This window comes from Rhipicephalus sanguineus, chromosome 2, assembly GCF_013339695.2.
Source record: "Rhipicephalus sanguineus isolate Rsan-2018 chromosome 2, BIME_Rsan_1.4, whole genome shotgun sequence".
NCBI lineage: Eukaryota > Metazoa > Arthropoda > Arachnida > Ixodida > Ixodidae > Rhipicephalus > Rhipicephalus sanguineus.
This window is the reverse complement of record NC_051177.1, coordinates 28,088,643-28,107,172: the sequence shown is the minus strand read 5'-3', so window position 1 is coordinate 28,107,172 and position 18,530 is coordinate 28,088,643. Positions and strand designations below refer to the sequence as shown.

Sequence of the window (18,530 nt, the reverse complement as noted above, 5' to 3'; positions counted from 1 at the left end):
GCTTCTTTACGAACATCCTCGCTGATGCCACTGGTCAACAGCAGCGGTGAAAGGAAACACGAATGCTAAACGAGGATTCCTTGCCTCAGAAATGACGTGACGGACGGCGACGAACAACTTGTTTGGGTCTCCATCTTCCGTCAGTGGGCCGCCGAAATCGCAGCTCGTCACTTGGGGTCGGTAAAGGAACTCACCCTTTCTTCCCGCTGCTGAGGACCATGTAGGCTTTAGCAGGGTGCAGAAGTAGGGGGGGGGGGGGGGGTTGAATAAAGTTAGTATTTAATAAATAGTGTGAGTTGCATGAACACAGGAAGACTAAACAATGCAGGCTGTCAAGGAAAGACCATTTATCACGCGTAGGTTGTTTTTGTCTTTTTTTTTTGCTGTGGCCGTTTTACACCGGATCATCGCTATTATCGATTTGTCGCAAATATGCATGAAAAGGAGGGAAATTAACCTACCGCGGTGGTCTAGTGATTATGGTGCTCGACTGTTGACCCGAAGGTCGCGGGATCGAATTCCGACCGCAGCGGCCGCATTTCGATGGAGGCGAAATGCTAGAGGCCCGTGTGCTTATATTTAGGAGCGCGTTGAAGAACCCCAGGCGGTCGAAATTTGCGGAGCCCTCCCCTACGGCGTTCCTCATAATCACATCGTGTTTTTGAAACGTTAAATCCCAAAAAATATATAAAGGGAGGGAAGTTACTAAAAGATAGCCAGCGTCACACCTGCGTGGCATCACGAAAATGAACATGAGCACATTTTATGACACGAAAATGTGATGTCTGCTATCTTTAATAACATAGCGCGTTTTCATGCACATCTGCGTGTTTCCCGTGAATAAACCATGCTGATTATACCTCTAATAAAATGTCATCGAAATTTCACCTACATTTTTTCTCTATGAATTAGCGAACAGTTGACAGTCATCTCATACGCTCTGTTTCGTCTTCCTGTTGACCTGCACTTGCTATTGCAAATAATGGCACTGATAAAATTTCACTCAAACAATTTGCGAATTGTAACGTTCGTTGGTGATCCGAGTGCTCTATTAAAAAATATATAGCTCTTGAAAATTCCGTAGGGCTTTCGAAGTTGAGTCAAATAAGAATTGGAGCTTCTCAGTGCTCATAGACGTTCACTAAAAAAAAAAGTCTGCTAGCTGCTCCTTATTTTCAGCTGGTGATACAAAAGGTGCAATTAAGAGCTTATATATATTCTTAAATGCGCAAAGGCATATCTATTACCGAAACAATTTTGATTATATACTCATCTGAACTACAGATCATTCTGCCTGACGACAGCGGAAGTTTAAACTCGTGCGTAGCAATGGTGATACAGTTAACATTTCTAGATTATTTTTATTTTGCAATGCTATATAACACTACAATGCTCTAAATGGGATGATATAATACTAAATATTACCGTACTAGTCTTGCTTTAAAATATGCATCCTCACCTCCTGTGCTGAACCCAAATGATGTTCCTCCGTGAAACATGTACCTGAAATCAAAGCCAGCGTTGCTCGTGTTACATAGATCATTCCTTGAAATAGATTTCACAACGACATCCCATACTTCGCAGTAAGCGATAACTGAATACTCTTAAAGTAACTGTATGAAACTCATGCATGCAGTTAAACCAGAGTGGTATAATGCATTGCACGAAACTGGATGCCCAATGCACATTGTGTGAGCATGCGCTCGGACCACGTGACCAGTACCAGTTGTAGCAGGCGCGGTAAGTAGCCAAGTCCAAGGAGTCTTGGACGACTGAGGATACCATACCCGCCAATGGTGCGGGCTTGGAGCAATAAAATCATGCTGTTGGCAAATGCTGCCTTGTTTTTCTGTCAATAAATGTCTCATTCTTTCCTCCTCATCCTCTTTAGGACCAGATCACCTTACGCGGCAAGAAAAACCGTCCGAGCAGACACTCCAAAGCCAAGGAAAGAAGGCCCATAGAAAGCTTCGTCTCTATATAGGGGTTCATAAGCGTTTGGAGAAGTGAATTTTCCGTATTGAGAACATGTATTTGTTGGTTATTTAAAACAGAGACGGCCACTGTCACAGCCATAGGTATCTTTGCGTAAAAGTAAAGATGGAACCGCAAATAAGCCAACTCCTTGTATTCGAAATTAAAGCAGCTATAGTATCATCTCACTTTGCAAAATAATACTGACCAACGGCAGACGTTTTATTTATTTATTTATTTATTTATTTATTTATTTATTTATTTATTTATTTATTTATTTATTTATTTATTTATTTATTTATTCTATACCCACAGCGCCTCATGGCATTAGATGGGGGGGGGGGATAAAAAAAATTCAAAGCATACAGTATGGCAGCAGCACTGGCAGCATCAAGGCAACACACATAAATACACATACAAGAATATCATTAATGTAACACGAAAGTGTATTATAGTAATCAGTTAAAGCATAATTATATGAACAATAATAAAGAATACAAAATTACTAGTATACAAGCATACAGTAGTGATCACAAGCAGCAACATGAGTGATCAGTAACTCTAATACAGGAAGAATCGTTTTACCAGTGCAAAAAATATGTCATTAGACGATGTAATTACGACAGACTCATCTAATCGATTCTAGTGACGTACTGCTGTGGGGAAAAAAGACATGCTAAATGAGTGTGTTTTGCAGGGGAATTCCAAAACCTTATACTGGTGGTCAACTATATGGGAATAGTAAGGTGATACAAGAGGAGCTCACTCACTCAGATTTCAGACTGAATTAAATCTTACTTTGTAGCTGCTCTTTAACATAATTTATTAATAATACCCTTTCGGGTTTAACGTCCCAAAACCACGATATGATTATGAGGGACGCCGTAGTGAAGGGCTCCGGAAATTTCGTAACGTGCATCTGAATCTAAGCACGCGGGCCTCAAGCATTTACGTCTCCATCGAAAATGCGGCCACTGCAGGCCAGTATTCGATCCTTTAACCTAATTTACATATAATATTTTGCACAGTAGCTTTGTCCTATTTCCTGAACATTGTGCCTTTGAAATGGTATAAATGATGGTGACGGATAATGATTTATCCATCAGGGATAATAACTAATAATGACGATGATTATTATTAGTTCCCTTCTGTGTGAGAGCGATTCGGCAAGGCACCGTCGGCGCTATGGTGAGCAAAGTTCGAGACGGTACGCCTGTCTCTTAAGAGCGTTTCTTTCACTGCGCGAATACTCACAGGTTTACGGAAGCGCCGGCCAGTAGGACTTGGCGTAGCGTATTGGCTACCATGACGCGGTCCACATGCTGGTGGGGCATTGCCCAGCGGTCGTACCAGCCCGTGTAAAGCTCTGAGACGAACAGGGGACCACGTTCCTGGTAGAGCCGCAGGGTGGCGAACACCTCAGACACGTTGGCCGCTACGACGACACGCGCACCCGAAATATAGAGAAAAATAAACGCCGGCACTGCCCGACAGCTACATGCGCCTCAAGTAAGATTAAATTTACCACTCAGCACAGCCGTATAGAAAAAACTAAGGCGTCAAATTAAAAATGCACATTGAATAACAATATCTGGGGTTTTACGCTCCAGAAACACGATATGATTATGAGGCACGCCGTAGTGGAGGGCTACGGAAATATTGACCTCGTGGTGTTCTTTAACGTGCCCTGAAATCGCCCAGTACACGGGCTTCTAGCATTTCGCCGCCATCGATATTCGACCGCCGCGGCCGGCATCGAAACTGCGACTTTCGGGTCAGCAGCCGAGCACCGCAACCACCGAGGCGGACAAAAATGCACATTTAATAACCTCGTTTTACGAGCAAACTGTCTCACTTTACGTATAACCTTTTTTTTTTTTCAAGAGAACACGGGAGTGTGCGTCCCGTAAGGCTTCCTTTAACGTTTTCCCCGCAAAATTGATTTAATTCGCGAGACACCAACACACCCACTGCACTGTCCCTGAAAAGGACAGACTGATGGGCTAGTTGGTATAAATCATAATTCAAAACAGTAGCGCAAAGAATCACACGGACGGCGACAGATCAAGACGGTCCCGTCTTGATATGTCGCCGTCCGTGTAATTTTTTTAGCTACTGTCCTGAACTGTCCCTGGCGTTTTTGGCTACCGAGGAGGTGGGAACTTTATCTTGGTCTTAGTTTTCATTTTTTGTTTTATCTCTTTTAACGCGATAGAGTCAAAGAGCTCGTTTCGCAGAAACTCCGGTGTCCGTGTCGGCGGCGGCGGAGGCGTCTTTGCTTGTGAGCGAAAATTCGAGGTAGACGCAAATAAAGATAGGAGCCGGATGGCGTATACTTTGGCTTTCCTTGCGGCACCGTTTAGGTCTCCACCAATAAACGAACGCAGGCTAGCGATTGGGAAGGCGATACGAACACGGTCCGATTACGCTATCGCGTTCTACTACAGAGGCGCTAGCTTCTGCGTTGTCGAACTTCCTCCTTATACCTTCATCGATAAAAATAAATACAGTATTTTCTCGCGTATAGCCCGCACAAAAATGTTAAAACATTGGAGCTAAAGTAAAAAAAAACGAAAAAAAACGCCAATTCTGGTTTGCAAAGGTGGCTCCACGGCACTGATTTATAGCTATGCAAAGAAGCAAGCTTCGCGGCATTACGTGGGGATAATTTTTAGAATATCTTCCGTGAATCGTTGTCGAAGGTGCACGTTATACGCGAGAAAATACATCCCACATCCACTTGAACTCAGCAAGAACATTTCCATGGCCTAAGAGTATATTATCAACCGGAGTCAGGCGCTCACAACTGGAAATCCCTGGCTGAATCAGACGAGCGAGACGTTATCGTACGCGCAGATATTCACGAAGCCTTCGAACCTGTCAACTACGATAAAAGCGTTTGTGGGTATGGAGCCAATGCGATTCACCTATCGTGGGCGTATTGTGAAACGGGGCTTTTTCATATTTCCTTTATACAGGACCCTGCACCAACCCGAAATTGGCAAAAATAGGCGCAACTACCCATATAAATATCAGGCAGGACAAAATGAGTTTCGCTGCCCCTACTTTCATATTATATTGTCTCGCTAATGATCTAATAATAGTCATTTCTACCGCGAAGAATTCTCTGTGTGTGTGTTTTCGGAATTAATTGTTGAGACACGCACCAGCTCCGAAAGCGATTGCAGGGAAGACTCCTTCGACCCTTCCGCAAGGCACAGCGCCCACTCCGAAGCGGTCCGTGGTGAATAGCGCAGCGTCACTACCGAGCTCTTGGCGCATCAGGTCTCGCAGGTGCCGAAGGTATGTGCGGTTACACTCCCTGGACAAGCCGTATTTGTTCTCGACCTGCGGCCGTGCCAGTGTTACCGATATTTACCATTAGTATACGAGACGCAGGCGACCCTGCAGACAACTACGACAATACGATAAGGCACATTAGATAGACCCAATAATGGCGCATGTTAAAGGGACTCTAAAGCGAAATAATGAATCAGTTTAGATTGATAAATTTTGCTCTGAAAACTCTAATGCCGCTGATCTCCCCATCATAGCTTTAATATTAGAGGAGAAAATCAAGGTAAAAGTCTCATTTTTAAATTTAGCACCGAAATCTCCGCGCGAGACGTCACTAGCTGATATTAAAGTGTATCTTTGTATATTGACGACATTGGCCCAACGAGATATCCTGAAGCTTGGTATGTCAAGTCTGTGGCCCCCTCAGAGGACAATACACTTCATTTTTGCCGATTAGGAATGACGTAGGTACTAGTAGACGCCGTCAAAACATGTGACGTCACGGCGACTGGTGTGGGAACTTCAAGGTGGCGTCGCCACCCGCATTTTCTTTTTACGCATTTTTTCGCTTGCCAAGTGTCTTCTCGCTGTTAGCGTGGTGATTTTGGTATTGTGAAAGAGTGATTTACAAATACGAAAAAAATCGGCTTTCCCGTTAGAGTCCCTTTATGTAAATCACGTCGTTAGATCGCTCCTTCGACGGTATCTATAGTTCTTGTGTGCAACGTGTTTTTGTCGTTAGCTTTAGTTGTTACCGGCACCACCGAAAACTGCACCACATTCGGCGTAGATACACGTACTCACCTGAACCATAATTATGGGGCCACCGTTTCTCACGAGGAGGTGCTTTATGCGCTTGAAAAGTTCGGTGAGGTAGCGGTCTGCGAATTTGATGTACGCTGAAAGAAATTTGTGATTAGTGCTTAATTGAAGAAAGTCATATATGGTACATGCCTCGACGAAACGTGCTCGTCATATCAGACAATGTTCGCAAAAAGCGCGCTCATCTAGACACGCTGTCCTAGTGTCCAACTACAGAACGTACGCTGTCCTAGCACCAAGTAAGCAACGCCGATCAAAATGGCAAACCATCATGTGCAAAACATCGATATGGGACAGGAACGTATTCGTATATTGACTATAGTTGATGTAGCTCAGTGTATAGCTCGTCAGAACAAGGTCACGGTAAGTTGGGTTTCAGGTGATCAACAAAGGGCAAGTAAACTACAATATAAAGTTATCCCTCGTTTGCTCACTTGAAAGGCTCCTGCTTTAACTGCGTTTAAATCTATTTGATGTCAGGTTTCGCCCGTTGCACTTGCACCCGGTTTTAGCGCACTTCTTTTACGATTAGGTTGTCGTTCGTCAAATGAAACGCCTAAGTTGAAAAGAGCGATGACACTCGATCAAACGGGTTTTCAGTAACAACGACAACATTTGAACCAACCCATATTAGCGATGGTGCGACGCCTATATCCTTGGAATTTGTTCAATGTGAGCGTGAGTTATGATCGTAACCATAGGTGCGCGCACATGGGAGGCAATAGTGGGGGGGGGGGGGGGTAATTATCTAAGGGGTGCGCCAAGCCTGCCTCATACCTGTACTTATTGGACTTTTTCTGTCATTGTTTAATGTGCACGGTTGTGGCAACGTAGGCTTTTGATGATAAAGGTGGCCGAGTACCCCTGATGTTGCATTCCAAGAACTGTTTACATCCCACCTTTAGTGCCGGAAAACCGTGGTCCCAAGACATACCGTTGTGAAAGCACATCATCGTTTCATTTTTATTTCTGCATCCATTGCAAGGTTTTCCTTTCGCACTTGACCAACGATAAAGTGGGGGGGGGGGGGGGAGCTGTGCAGTGAAACTTGTCCCCCCCCCCCCTTCCCACAGCAGTGGAGAACTCTGCGCACGCCTACGATCGTAACGACACGTGTCGATTGGTTAGTTCGGATCTGCAGTGGCCTATATCTAGAATTTTTCCTTTATACATGAGCGAGTCCCAGAATATGTCGCGCGACTTGTATTCTACGGATCTGTCTTGAAAGTACACATTAAAGAGCGAGCAGGATTACTGCCAGGATAAATGTGCATCTTCTATTATTCACTGATCACGGCCTTCTGGAAAAAAAGACAGAAAGGATGAAACTTCGCAACGGCAGCCTTCACCGCCGTCGTAAACTGGTACGGCTAATCATTAATGAAATGTAGACGTGTGCCTGACGATAAACAACGCTTAGCAGAAATTGCATGGGGGTCAATTGGTTGCGTTATCTTGCGTATTAGCGCGAGACGAAGTCAGAAATAATAAACGACAGGCGCTTCTTACTATGTTTGTCACAAGTGGTTCGTACTGCTTTTGTCCCCGAATCTTGTGCTGTTACACAAGTTGAAGATAAACAGCGCTTTCGATAACCCTGCCATTGAATAAATGAAGCTGCGCTACAGGGACTCACTTGTATCCATCGTTCGCAGGCTAATGCCGGGATCTTTTCGCAAAAGCCAGTACGGAAGGCCTCCCTGCAGAAAAGGTTGCTTCGCACCTTAGGATCGGTAAAGCACTCTTTTAGGCTATAGTTGGCGCGTTTGAGCAAAGATTGGGGAACTTTGCGCTGCACAGGTGGTACGGAAAAGCACTCACGGAAGGCACAGAAAACACGACGCTAACGGGTGGGCGTAAACTAGCAAGTGTTTAATTAATGTTTCGTGAGGCGCCACCTGAGGCTCTGCTAAAAAAAAAAAATGAGCACGAACAAGAGAAGGGGTGAAAGTATGAACATAAAAAAACAATATCAAAACATAACGGTTTACCTCAGCGCACACGTTTACACGAGGGCCGGAAGGCGTTATTCAAAAATCCAATTTCAACTTGACTTAGCGATAAAGTTGGAGTGTTTACGCACATGTCGGATTCTCCCGATAACATGCTGTAGGCCTCAACTATTTCCCTCTTTCCTTGACGCGTTCCGACCCTTGTGTAAACTGTGTGCAATGAGGCACGCTGCGCGACATTGTTAATCGAACCCCTCTTGATAAACCGTTACGTTTTCATATCGGTTTTTCATGTTCATACTTTCCCCTTCCCTTGTTCCCCCTCTTTCTTTTCTTTTTTTTTTTTTCTTGAGCGCAGCCTTGAGTGGCGCCTCGCGAAAGATTAAACAGTAGCTATAGTTTGCACCCACCCGTTCTTGTGTTTTCTGTGCCTTTCGTGATTGTTTTTTCCGTAGCACATATATGCAGCGCTAAGTTCCCCAACCTTTGTTCGCACTAGAGTGCACTAGAATAGGGGAGTGCTCGGAACGACCACAGCACCAATGTACAGAAAGTGGTGGTCTTCACTTCACAGGGTCAATCCGCTTGTGGCGCTGCGACTGGTGGTCTGTAACTTGGTCTGCAATGTATCGTCGGAGTTGCTCGCGGGTCCGCCGAAGTGGTGCAGGGGTAGAATACCCGTTTCCAACTCAAACGGCCAGGGATCGAATCGCAGCTGTAGATGGGGTTTTTATTCTTAGTGTCACCTTTTAAAGCTGTATTGTTTTTTTTTCTTAAAACTAGCTTGTGTTGCTACGTATTACTACAAAAAGTAACGTAAAATGTGAAATCTCGTTTCGAGTCTTGTATTCGCAAAGATCTCGGAGGCAATATTTTACGTTTCTGTTGAATGCCGGGCGGTGGCGCTGCAAATAACTATGCTCACTGTCAAATTTCTTATATTTCACTTCACATTTTGCGTTACTTTTTGAAACAACACGTAGCAACTGAAGCTAGCCTTAAGAAACAAAGGAAAATCAACGCAGCTATAAAAGGTGATACTAAAAATAAAAACCCGCCATATACAGCTGCGATTCGAACCCGGGCCTCCTTAGTGGAAAATGGGCATTCTATACCCCTGCACCACTTCGGCGGAGCCGCCCGAAACCCTCAAACGACAGCATATTGCAGACTATACCGATCGCAGCGCCACAAGCGGATTGACCCTGTTAGGATGGTCTGGACTTGACTTTTCGAAGCTCGTTCCGAGCATTCCCCTCTACTAGTACACTCTAGTTCGCGCCTTAGGAAACAACGCCAACACTAGTACTACGCATTATACATGACACCTGAGAAAACACTACACAAAAATAAAAAACGGCAGATCCCACACACTGTGAGAATCTATGTAATGCGAAGCAGCCAGCAAGGAGCTGCATACATCGTCTTGTTTGTAATTGAGGCAAATGAAGTCATTCATGTCATTACGTGCATGTCGTTATCTGCATGTTAGGACCTTTCATTTATATTCTCCATACAGTCACGTCGCGCTACACCAATTTTAGTGTATATCAGGGTAGCGAAACGGTCGAAAGCGCACCATGAGCGTGGCATGTAAATCACGCTGTACATGAAATGCATGTCATGATTTTCATGTTAGGACCTATCATTTATGTTCGCCATACAGACACGTCGCGCAATACCAATTTTGGCCAATATCAAGCTAGCGAAAGGGCCGCGAGTGCACTATGAGCGTGGCATGTTACTCATACTGTACATGACCCGATTTGCACGTTAGGACCTGTCACTTATGTTCGTCATACACTCTTGTCACGCCATACCAATTTTGGTGTATATCAAGCTAGCAAAACGGCCGCGAGCGTTTACGGCTGCTTTTCGCGCTGTAAAAGATAATGTATGCGATAAACAGTGCCCGCTTGCCCACAGCCTTCTAACTGAAGGGTTAATTTGGACGAGGCTAGAAATTGGGAGAAACGTTATTACTTTTTTTCTTGCTCACATTTATGAAAGAACCTCACAAAACTAAGAAAAAAAGGATCAAATATTGGACTCATTTATGGAATGAAAAACGAAAGCCGTTAGAGTCATCTCATTCTTGTTCATCTCATTCATGTCCTATTATTCACGTTACCAACTAGCCCAACTTTCCGCCTTAAATCTTTCATCCGCATCATAGGCGTGCGCAGGGGGGGGGGGGTCAAGGGGGCGAGAAGGGGGGCGCAAAGTCAGCCCTATACATTGTAGGGGGGGCGAGAAGAGGGGGGCGCAAAGGCAGCCGCATACATTGACATAATAGGGAGGGGGGCGCTGCGACGAACCTTCGCCCCCCCCCCCCCTGAAGGGGAAACATGCGCACGCTTATGATCCGCATCCATAATTTTTGCGTCAAGACCATGCAAGCAAGGCCGGTATAGCAAAAAGCAACGTTTATAGGAGTAAAGTTATCAAGAACATAGTTTTAAACGGTAAAACGCGAGTTGTGATTGGCTTTCGTTATAATTTTCAGACGTTACCGTCAGACAGAAGAGTCGGTATATCGAACAAAAAAAAGGGGGGGGGGGGTCGGCGTTGTTTTGCAACTTTTTGCGAATATTCTTTTTGCCAATTTTGGGGGAAGAGATGCGACGCGCACCATGTCTCGTTCGGCACCGATGTAAGGGCCCGGCCGGAGGATGACCATAAGGCTCAGATTGTGAGCCATCTCCAGGAAGGTCACCAGGTCTTGTTGCCCGCGGAAGTCAAAGTGACCTTCTTCGGGCTCGTGGCTGCTCCACTCAACGAAGCTGCACGTGTATTCAGAACTCAATCAATTTTCAATCAATTTATTTCCTTTCAATAGGAGGAGTACAGGACTAAAAGCTCGAGAGCTTGATGAGGTCCCGACCCCGTTACATGTTGGCAAAGCAGCAGGATGACGGACAAACATGCATGAGAAATACGGAATACACTTTACAAGTATAACATGACGTCAAGTAATACAAAAATTATCTACAGAAACAAAGAACAGCCTCGTCAATTCTTTTTCAACCCCGTCATTCACGCCCGGTCCCCATCTTCGAGTACGTGAACGCTGTGGAGGAAATACTAAACTCGAAATTTATTTACTCTAATGGCTCAAACTTACACAGCATTCCCCTTGCACATGTGCCTTCATGCAGGTTCTCAAATATGTCATGTCAGCAATACAGCATGTTACCTAGGTGGGTTTTCAAACTTGCATATTTTCCAAGGTTGCTTTAGGTCCAAGCCCTCAGTGAAATTCGTTGACGCACTACAATCTCACTTTCTCCTTCTGAGGCACAACAAATCTCAGTGAAACCGGTTCAACGGTTACCTCATAGCAAGGCCGCAGCTAGAAATTTTTTTAGGGAGGGGGGTCAGCCCCTCCTGGTTACGCCAATGTTTTATAGCAACATTTCTCTTTTTTTACATGTACTTGAATATGAAAACCGGATAAAGCTCATGCCTCACGTGTAAACCAGTCGCACCAATCAGTGTCGTAAGCCGCCATTTCATCGCTCCAGTATGGGCCATACGCACGACGAGTGATTCTACATACGTGCAGTAGCGATCAGTACAGTAGGCAAAGCCCACGAAACACGAGTTCTCCCTTGTTTTGAAATTAAATTTCTTTGTACGCGATGCATCCTCTCAAACCACTATATCATAGCCACTGAGGCAAACGAGAGTACTTTAGTAACATGTACTCGGCGCCAGTAAAGCTGGCTCTATTATTTATGTACGTACTTATTCGCCCCGTATACGCGCACAGAGGAATGCAAATAAACCGGGATGCGGCACTGCGTCACGCCACCAGATTTGGCATCCCAACTATCCGCGAAATTAAGCCCTCCCCTATGCACCTTTCTCTCTCTCTCTGGAAATTAGCACAACACGTGACATGTGCTATTACGACCGGTGTGTCTGGTGCCCGACACGTTCGGATGCCTTGCCGACTATGCACGTATGTACTCTGCGAGCGTTTTAGACCGATATGCTTGTGCAACTTCCATCGTTTATTGCAATGTATATGTTTACCGTCCACGTTGCAACGTGCGAGCGCCGCATCCGCGCGTTCGTTGCTATGTGTCCGTCATCTTTACGGAAGAGCGTGATGAGCGCGGCTAGTCAGGCAGAGGAACCATGCAGTACGCGATCGCCCCTGTCGGGTCGGCCTTTTCTGGCTTCAATTTTGTTACGTAATGCTCTCTTCCATTGCCTAGCTTCGGTAATATGGATAAACAATTACAGCTCGAACATTGATTCCGAAAGTATTCCATCATATAGAAAACAAAAAGGCGCGTGTGTAGACACAAGCTTATTATTATTTTTTTTTCTGTGAATCTTTGCCAACTAGCTCAACTTAAAAGATCATAAGAATATCTGGGAATGCTGGTGATTCATAGTAACATGTTTTAGCACACGAAAAACACATGGCGGTAAGGAACGACACGGACCCTTCATTTTGTCATTCTCTGTACCATAAACTTTCAATGCACAACTTGCACTGCTGTTGCTTTGATGTACTAACTTGTACATATATACGCGCTCGCGCGTGCTGCGCGTGTTTTCTAATTATCCATGTGCCTATTTAGAAAGTAAGACAAACGCTGGAAGTCAGCGCTTTGTCCATATGTTGTTCCTATCCATTTGATGTTTCTTTTTTCTGGCTCCTCAAAAAGAGTTCCTACAGCTGAACTTGCTTTCGCTGTGATACCAAACAACGTTTTTTAAGCGAAGCTCTTATAACTCGCATATTTCGGTGGCAGCATCGTACTCGAAAAACCAGGCGCCGGCGAGCTTACAGAAATGCGGGCCTCGAAGGTGCGCCGTCCACATGCATATATTTCCTGTAACTGCGCCGCTTTCCAATAACTGACGCTCTCTCGATCGTGGGCTTGCCGGCGATCGGCCGTCTCTGATATGGCAATCTGATCTTTTATCGAGGTCACTTGTCATTTGACTTCGTCACATTTAATTGTTGCCTGTAGCAACGGCAGTGATGAGCTGCTAAGCACGTGGGTGAAGGTCAGCGCGGAGGAAAAAAAAAGGTTGGGAGGAGCATTGCGCAATGCGAAAGAAGGAAAAAAAAAATAGTACGTCAGGCACGCAGACGCAAACCTTCGCTAGCCCCAATATTTTCTGATAGGGCAACGGCTCTTGAATTTTTCTTTTCCTGTCATTCTGAACACCTCTCTAACACAAGAAGGTATATAGGGTATACGTCAGAGCCGTCCATCCCGTAACTGACGTACGTGTCGATGGTGTTCAGGCCGGCGGCACGCGCGTAGGTCAGGCGCTCCATCCACAGTTCGCGCGGCGTGCGGAAGTAGTGGAGCGAACCGGACAGGATCCGCACTGGCTCGCCGGCCAGCGTGAACGAATCGCGCTCGAAGTCAATGGCGAACTGCGATGGCTGTCCACGAGGAGGCTGCGTAGTACGTGAGATGCAGCGCGTTTGCGTATAAGCCCATGGCAAAAATTTTTTCAGAGACGATCGGGCAATCTGTTCTATTGCCCGCCGCGGTGTGGATGCATGAAGAGATATCAAGGTGTAATCCAAGACATAACGTGTAAGTTGAAAACAAACATGAACCATTATAGTAAAGCAACGGTAATAAAAAGAAAAAAATGCAATGATCGCTTTCTGATTATAATCGAACCCGATTAGCGAACATTGATAAAACAAATTCAGTGATGCTACCGAGAACTTCTGATTTGGAGCAATTTTTGGAGCAGCAAAATTTCCGTTTTGGAGCACTTTGGAGCAGCAGAATTTTCATCCGGAGCACTTTGGAGCAGATAATTTTGCATCTGGGAGCACTTTGGAGCAGCGACTTTTACATCCTGAAGTGCAATACAAAGCATATTGCATTACAATTCAAGCACCTGAGTACTATTATGGGGCTCTTATGAAGGCTAGAAATCACCTAAGAGGGGGGGGTGGGGTGGAAAATCTGCTCCGTACATTGACCCTTGCGATAGCAATTATATGGACACTCTCGGCGGATTTTTGCCGTCGCCGTTGTCGTAATTTTCCGTATAAAGTCCAAATTAATAACATCACCACGCGCAGTCTAGCCGCGGGTAAAAGCTCGCGAGCGCTGGCGACGAACGCGGCTGAAGCGGAGATTAAACTAGCCGGCCGTTTGTCTCCGTCGCACGGACAGCGCATGAGATAACACCGTCATGCATGCAGGCCTGCCGTCGATTGCTCATCAAACAGAGAGGAAACGCCCCGCCCGTCTTTCGTAAGGAGCATGAAGGGACGCCAGGGGAGCAGAAGGGGGGGGGGGGGGGGACTGCATCGTTCGAAGGGCGCAGTCGCTTGCGCGCGCGCTATCTCGAGGCATCAGGAGACGGCTCGTAAACTTGCTGTGCTCTCAACGCTTACTTCGTGTTTAGAGAACTCAGAGCAAGAAAACGATTCGGTTCCTGGAGGGGCCATATTCCCTTACACCAGCGTTTTGTTGAGTTACGCGAGATCGGATCCAAAAGAGTTAGCTGCTAGTCTTACTTCGTTTCACAATACAATTTTTTGATATCGCATTCATTGCTTCGCTCTTAAGCGAAACTGGGTTTTTTTAACCGTTAGCTATTGACCTCCGAAAGCGAGGGGCGGACGTGTAACATGGCGTAGCCTCTTCAATGTGGGCCGTCAGCGACGGAGCGACGGGCCCGCTACTGACAGCTGCGCATTTGCGGCTGCTCCGACCAGGAGATATGATTTTACGAATGAGATGACATTTTTAAAAAAAGCAAGCAAAAAATTCGAATTGGAACCCTAGCACGTGAGCTCGAAAGGGCAGGGCCTTTTAGGGGGTATTTACCGCAGAGTGATTACAAACTCAGACGTGCTGGCGGAAGGAATTACGAAGAAGCTGTTCTGGATGAAGATCCATGGATAAAGTATATCTGAGGAAAAGTGTCAACGCGTTTCCACCGTTCGCGTGCTCTTCCATAAACGCGAAGCAGGGAAAATTCGATATTGTCCCATATATCTACTGCGAGCGATCCCAGATTTCATTCCTCGATGTCCGGAAACAGAAGTGACAGACATTTTAGCGGCAATCATGTAGTTATTACTGAACATTGCTTTCCTTACGTGCCGTGCGACGCTTGAAACGAGCTACCAGCAGCGTTTCTGGAACAGACGACGTCCGCCGATGAATCGCCGTCGCACTTTCTCGCTACCGATAGGCTTACACGTCACGAGCCTCTGCGGAGAGCGCGTTTTGCTGTCGAGCCGACTTGCAGAACAGAAGCTGCGTCGGCACCGTGCATGGCATCGTGGCTTACTCGGAACGCACGCGCGTGCGCTATTTAATCAGCGGAATAATTCTTGGTCCATAATTGCGACTTTACTGGCAGCCCCAAGATCGAGCTGCACATGTTCTGACGCGCCGGCGGTGCGATTGCCGGTGATAGACGCCCCCAAACCAGAGACTTTGGCGCAGTTTGGCGCAAATTTCGTCGATATTATCAGGATGGCGCAGTAAATACAATTTGGCGCACTTTGGCGCAGTTGGCGCAGGAGTGGAATCACTGCAAATTACTCTCTATATAAAACACGCCATACGTAAACTGATTGAATGACACTAATGTACTGCCTACCCTAGTGACGAACTAGATATATTGAGCACCGCGTGTCCATTGAAAGCGCCATCAGTGTGAGGAGCCGCACAGCCTCAGACGCTTCAGGACGCACTTTCTGGAGTTGATGGCTGCGCCGGTAATGCACCGACACTGATGGATGCAGACTTGAGATAATCTATATAGCCTTACGCACCGAGAAAGTAATTCGTTATAAGCGAGTTTCAGTATATCGAGTTTCAGTATATCGACCTATTTTTAACGCGTAAGCCTTCGTCTTTTTGTGGCCGCGTTCGACAGCACTCAGAATGATGTGGAACATACTAAGCACAAGATACAGTATACATATAGGGTGCCCAAGCTTATTTTCATATTTTCTTAAATATTTTTTTTCTAATTACCCAAGTAATCAGTGCGCATTTTCGTTAGTCGTGGACGAGGACAGATGAGAGAACACCACTTATAAAAATGGCAATCATCTATTGTACCACTTTTAAGGAAAAAGCCTCGTACGTCAGTCAAGAGATTAACGAAATTTGGCGAGACCTGTAGATACCTCGCGAGACTTCACGAATGGTAAAAAAAAATTAGGTCGGTCAAAAGCCGCGTGATGCTCAAGTGGATGTATGCATGCAGTCGACGTATCAAAAGCCACACGATCAACCGCAATGCCACATGACGTCATTAGTGACGTAATCATGACGTCATATGATATGGCGCTTGGCCAAGGGCGGGCCGATTCCGGATTCAGCATGGGATGCAGTGCAACACCACGTGACGTGCAGCAAGCTTTATGTAGGAAGGAGATTTATTACAATCGACTGATAAAAGAAAGTGAAGATGGTTTTCGCCTTTAAGTCGTCTTAGGCGAATGAAGGCGGGACACTGTCATTTTTCTTTGGTTTTTCTTCAGCCTCGCTTAATGTAAGCCCAGACACACCAGATAGTGGGTTGCCTTAAAGTTTTAGTGCAGTGAGGTTGTGTCGATTGTGTGAGCGGGGCTTGTAGTGAATTCTTAGATCGTCCCCGAACATAAGCAGCATGCGCAGTTGTATTGTAACTTGTAGATTGCCTTCCGCATTTCATTCGTGAATGACATGTGCAGTGCTATTCACCGTAAAAGTGCAAATGAACATAGAACACTATAGCAAGAGCGCTCACTCGTTGAAGGTTGGTGGTGAACTTTAACCAAGCCTGGAAAAACAGAAATGAGCACGTGGCGGCAAAGGCCAGCCGCTTGAGGATGGCGGTGATGCGTTGTGGCTTCGCCACGGTGACCATGTTGTTCTTTGGCTGCGAACGTGCAATCAGCGCTGGCACTTTCCAAAAGGGCATCTCTGTACTGTAACAATGAGCACGAAAAATAAATCTAATTGATATCTGAAAAGTAAAAGGAAGAAATAAATGAGGGAAGCTAACTAGAATTCTATGTAGAAATTTTAATGAAGAGAAAGTAAAACACATTCATATTAGTACGTACAGCTATTTATTACTGTGATGCAAAGAAAATCGCATGCTTCAAAGCATGAATCCCTATCGCTGGAACACATGCAGAGCTCTTGATAACTGGTTAATTAAAAGCTTTTAATCTGGCGAATTAAATCGTGGAGAAGCATTGTTGCTTTCTACGGCAATCAACCGCGGAATGAAAAAGAAATGCACAATATTCTTAGATTAAAAAAAAAAATGGATGAAGTCTCACCCACAACGAGTCAAACCCCGTCTCTTCGTCTTCTTCGCTGTCTTAGCGCTGCGTTTGCTTGCTTGCTTGATCCTCTTCTAGTGGCTCTTACCCACAAAGGGGGATTGGCCATGAAACCGGCGGTAAACATTACATGGAAATTTAAAATTTAGGCAAAAGTAATTGAATTAATCGGACTACAAGCGAGTATTGAAAATAAAATAAGAATATTTGGGTTATGTACCAATAGAATGAGAAAAGAACCGTAATATCGAAAATAATCAATTAGAGAAAAGAATTATAAAATACCAAATTGCAATAGGAAATAACTTAATAAGGAACTCTTCTTGTGTCTCGAAGAAATTCGCAGACAGCTATGCAAACGTTCCTGTTGCTGTGGCCCAGAGAATACGCCCCAAGGGAAAGAATATTTGCAGAATCTAGAGGAATGTTCAAATTTCTGAATAAATATTCGAAATGTTTTTTCCTGTGACTAGAGAAACGACGGCAATGTATTAAAAAGTGATCAATGTTTTCAAGCTCTTGACATAAAAAGCACGTTTACCTGTCCGTACCGATATATAATGTCTCCCGCAATTTCAACCTCTTTTATAACGCTAGAAAATGTAAGTTATAACACTAGAAAATTGAAGTTTCATGAAGACAAATTCAAGACGCTTTCGAAATATTCGAGAACCCTTTTCGGGAGGAGTAGAACAAAATGTCAGCTAACGTTGCCGTTAAAGGGGCCTTGCAACACTTTTCCAAGTAGCCTTGGAATGGCTTCACTAAAGGAACTTAATGCCTAACGGATCGAACGCCGCAAAAATTTTAAAATCCGACCAGTACGAGCGGAGTTACAAAGATATGTCGCACGCTGTAATTGCTTTCTCTCTTCCCTCGCCCCGACGAAAGCGCTGGAAGCTAAGCAGGCGGGGATGGCACGGGGGAAGAAGGTACGTCACGCGCGCCTCCTGACCTTGAGCACATTTTCTTTTTTTTTTTTCGAACGCGTGGCGTACTTTCAGTGCGATCGCGCGCCCGGCCGAGTGGCGGCCTCTCGCGGCGGCCACAGTAACTACCGAGCGCGCCACGTTCACATCTGCCAATGGCGCGGAACCTGCCTGTGACGCCGTAAGCATAATCTTTTGTCGAGAGAAGAGAAAGCGCTTTTTAGCTGACCTTCCGAATTTATTGTAAATCCCAAGCCG

The 18,530-nt window shown here is 45.3% G+C and overlaps 1 protein-coding gene across 6 annotated transcripts in view; it reads left to right on the top strand.

The window, feature by feature from the left end:
- Positions 1–18,530, top strand: part of LOC119382611 (uncharacterized) — a 138,934-nt gene that overhangs the window by 80,104 nt on the left and 40,300 nt on the right. The gene's annotated exons all lie outside the window — the stretch shown is intronic.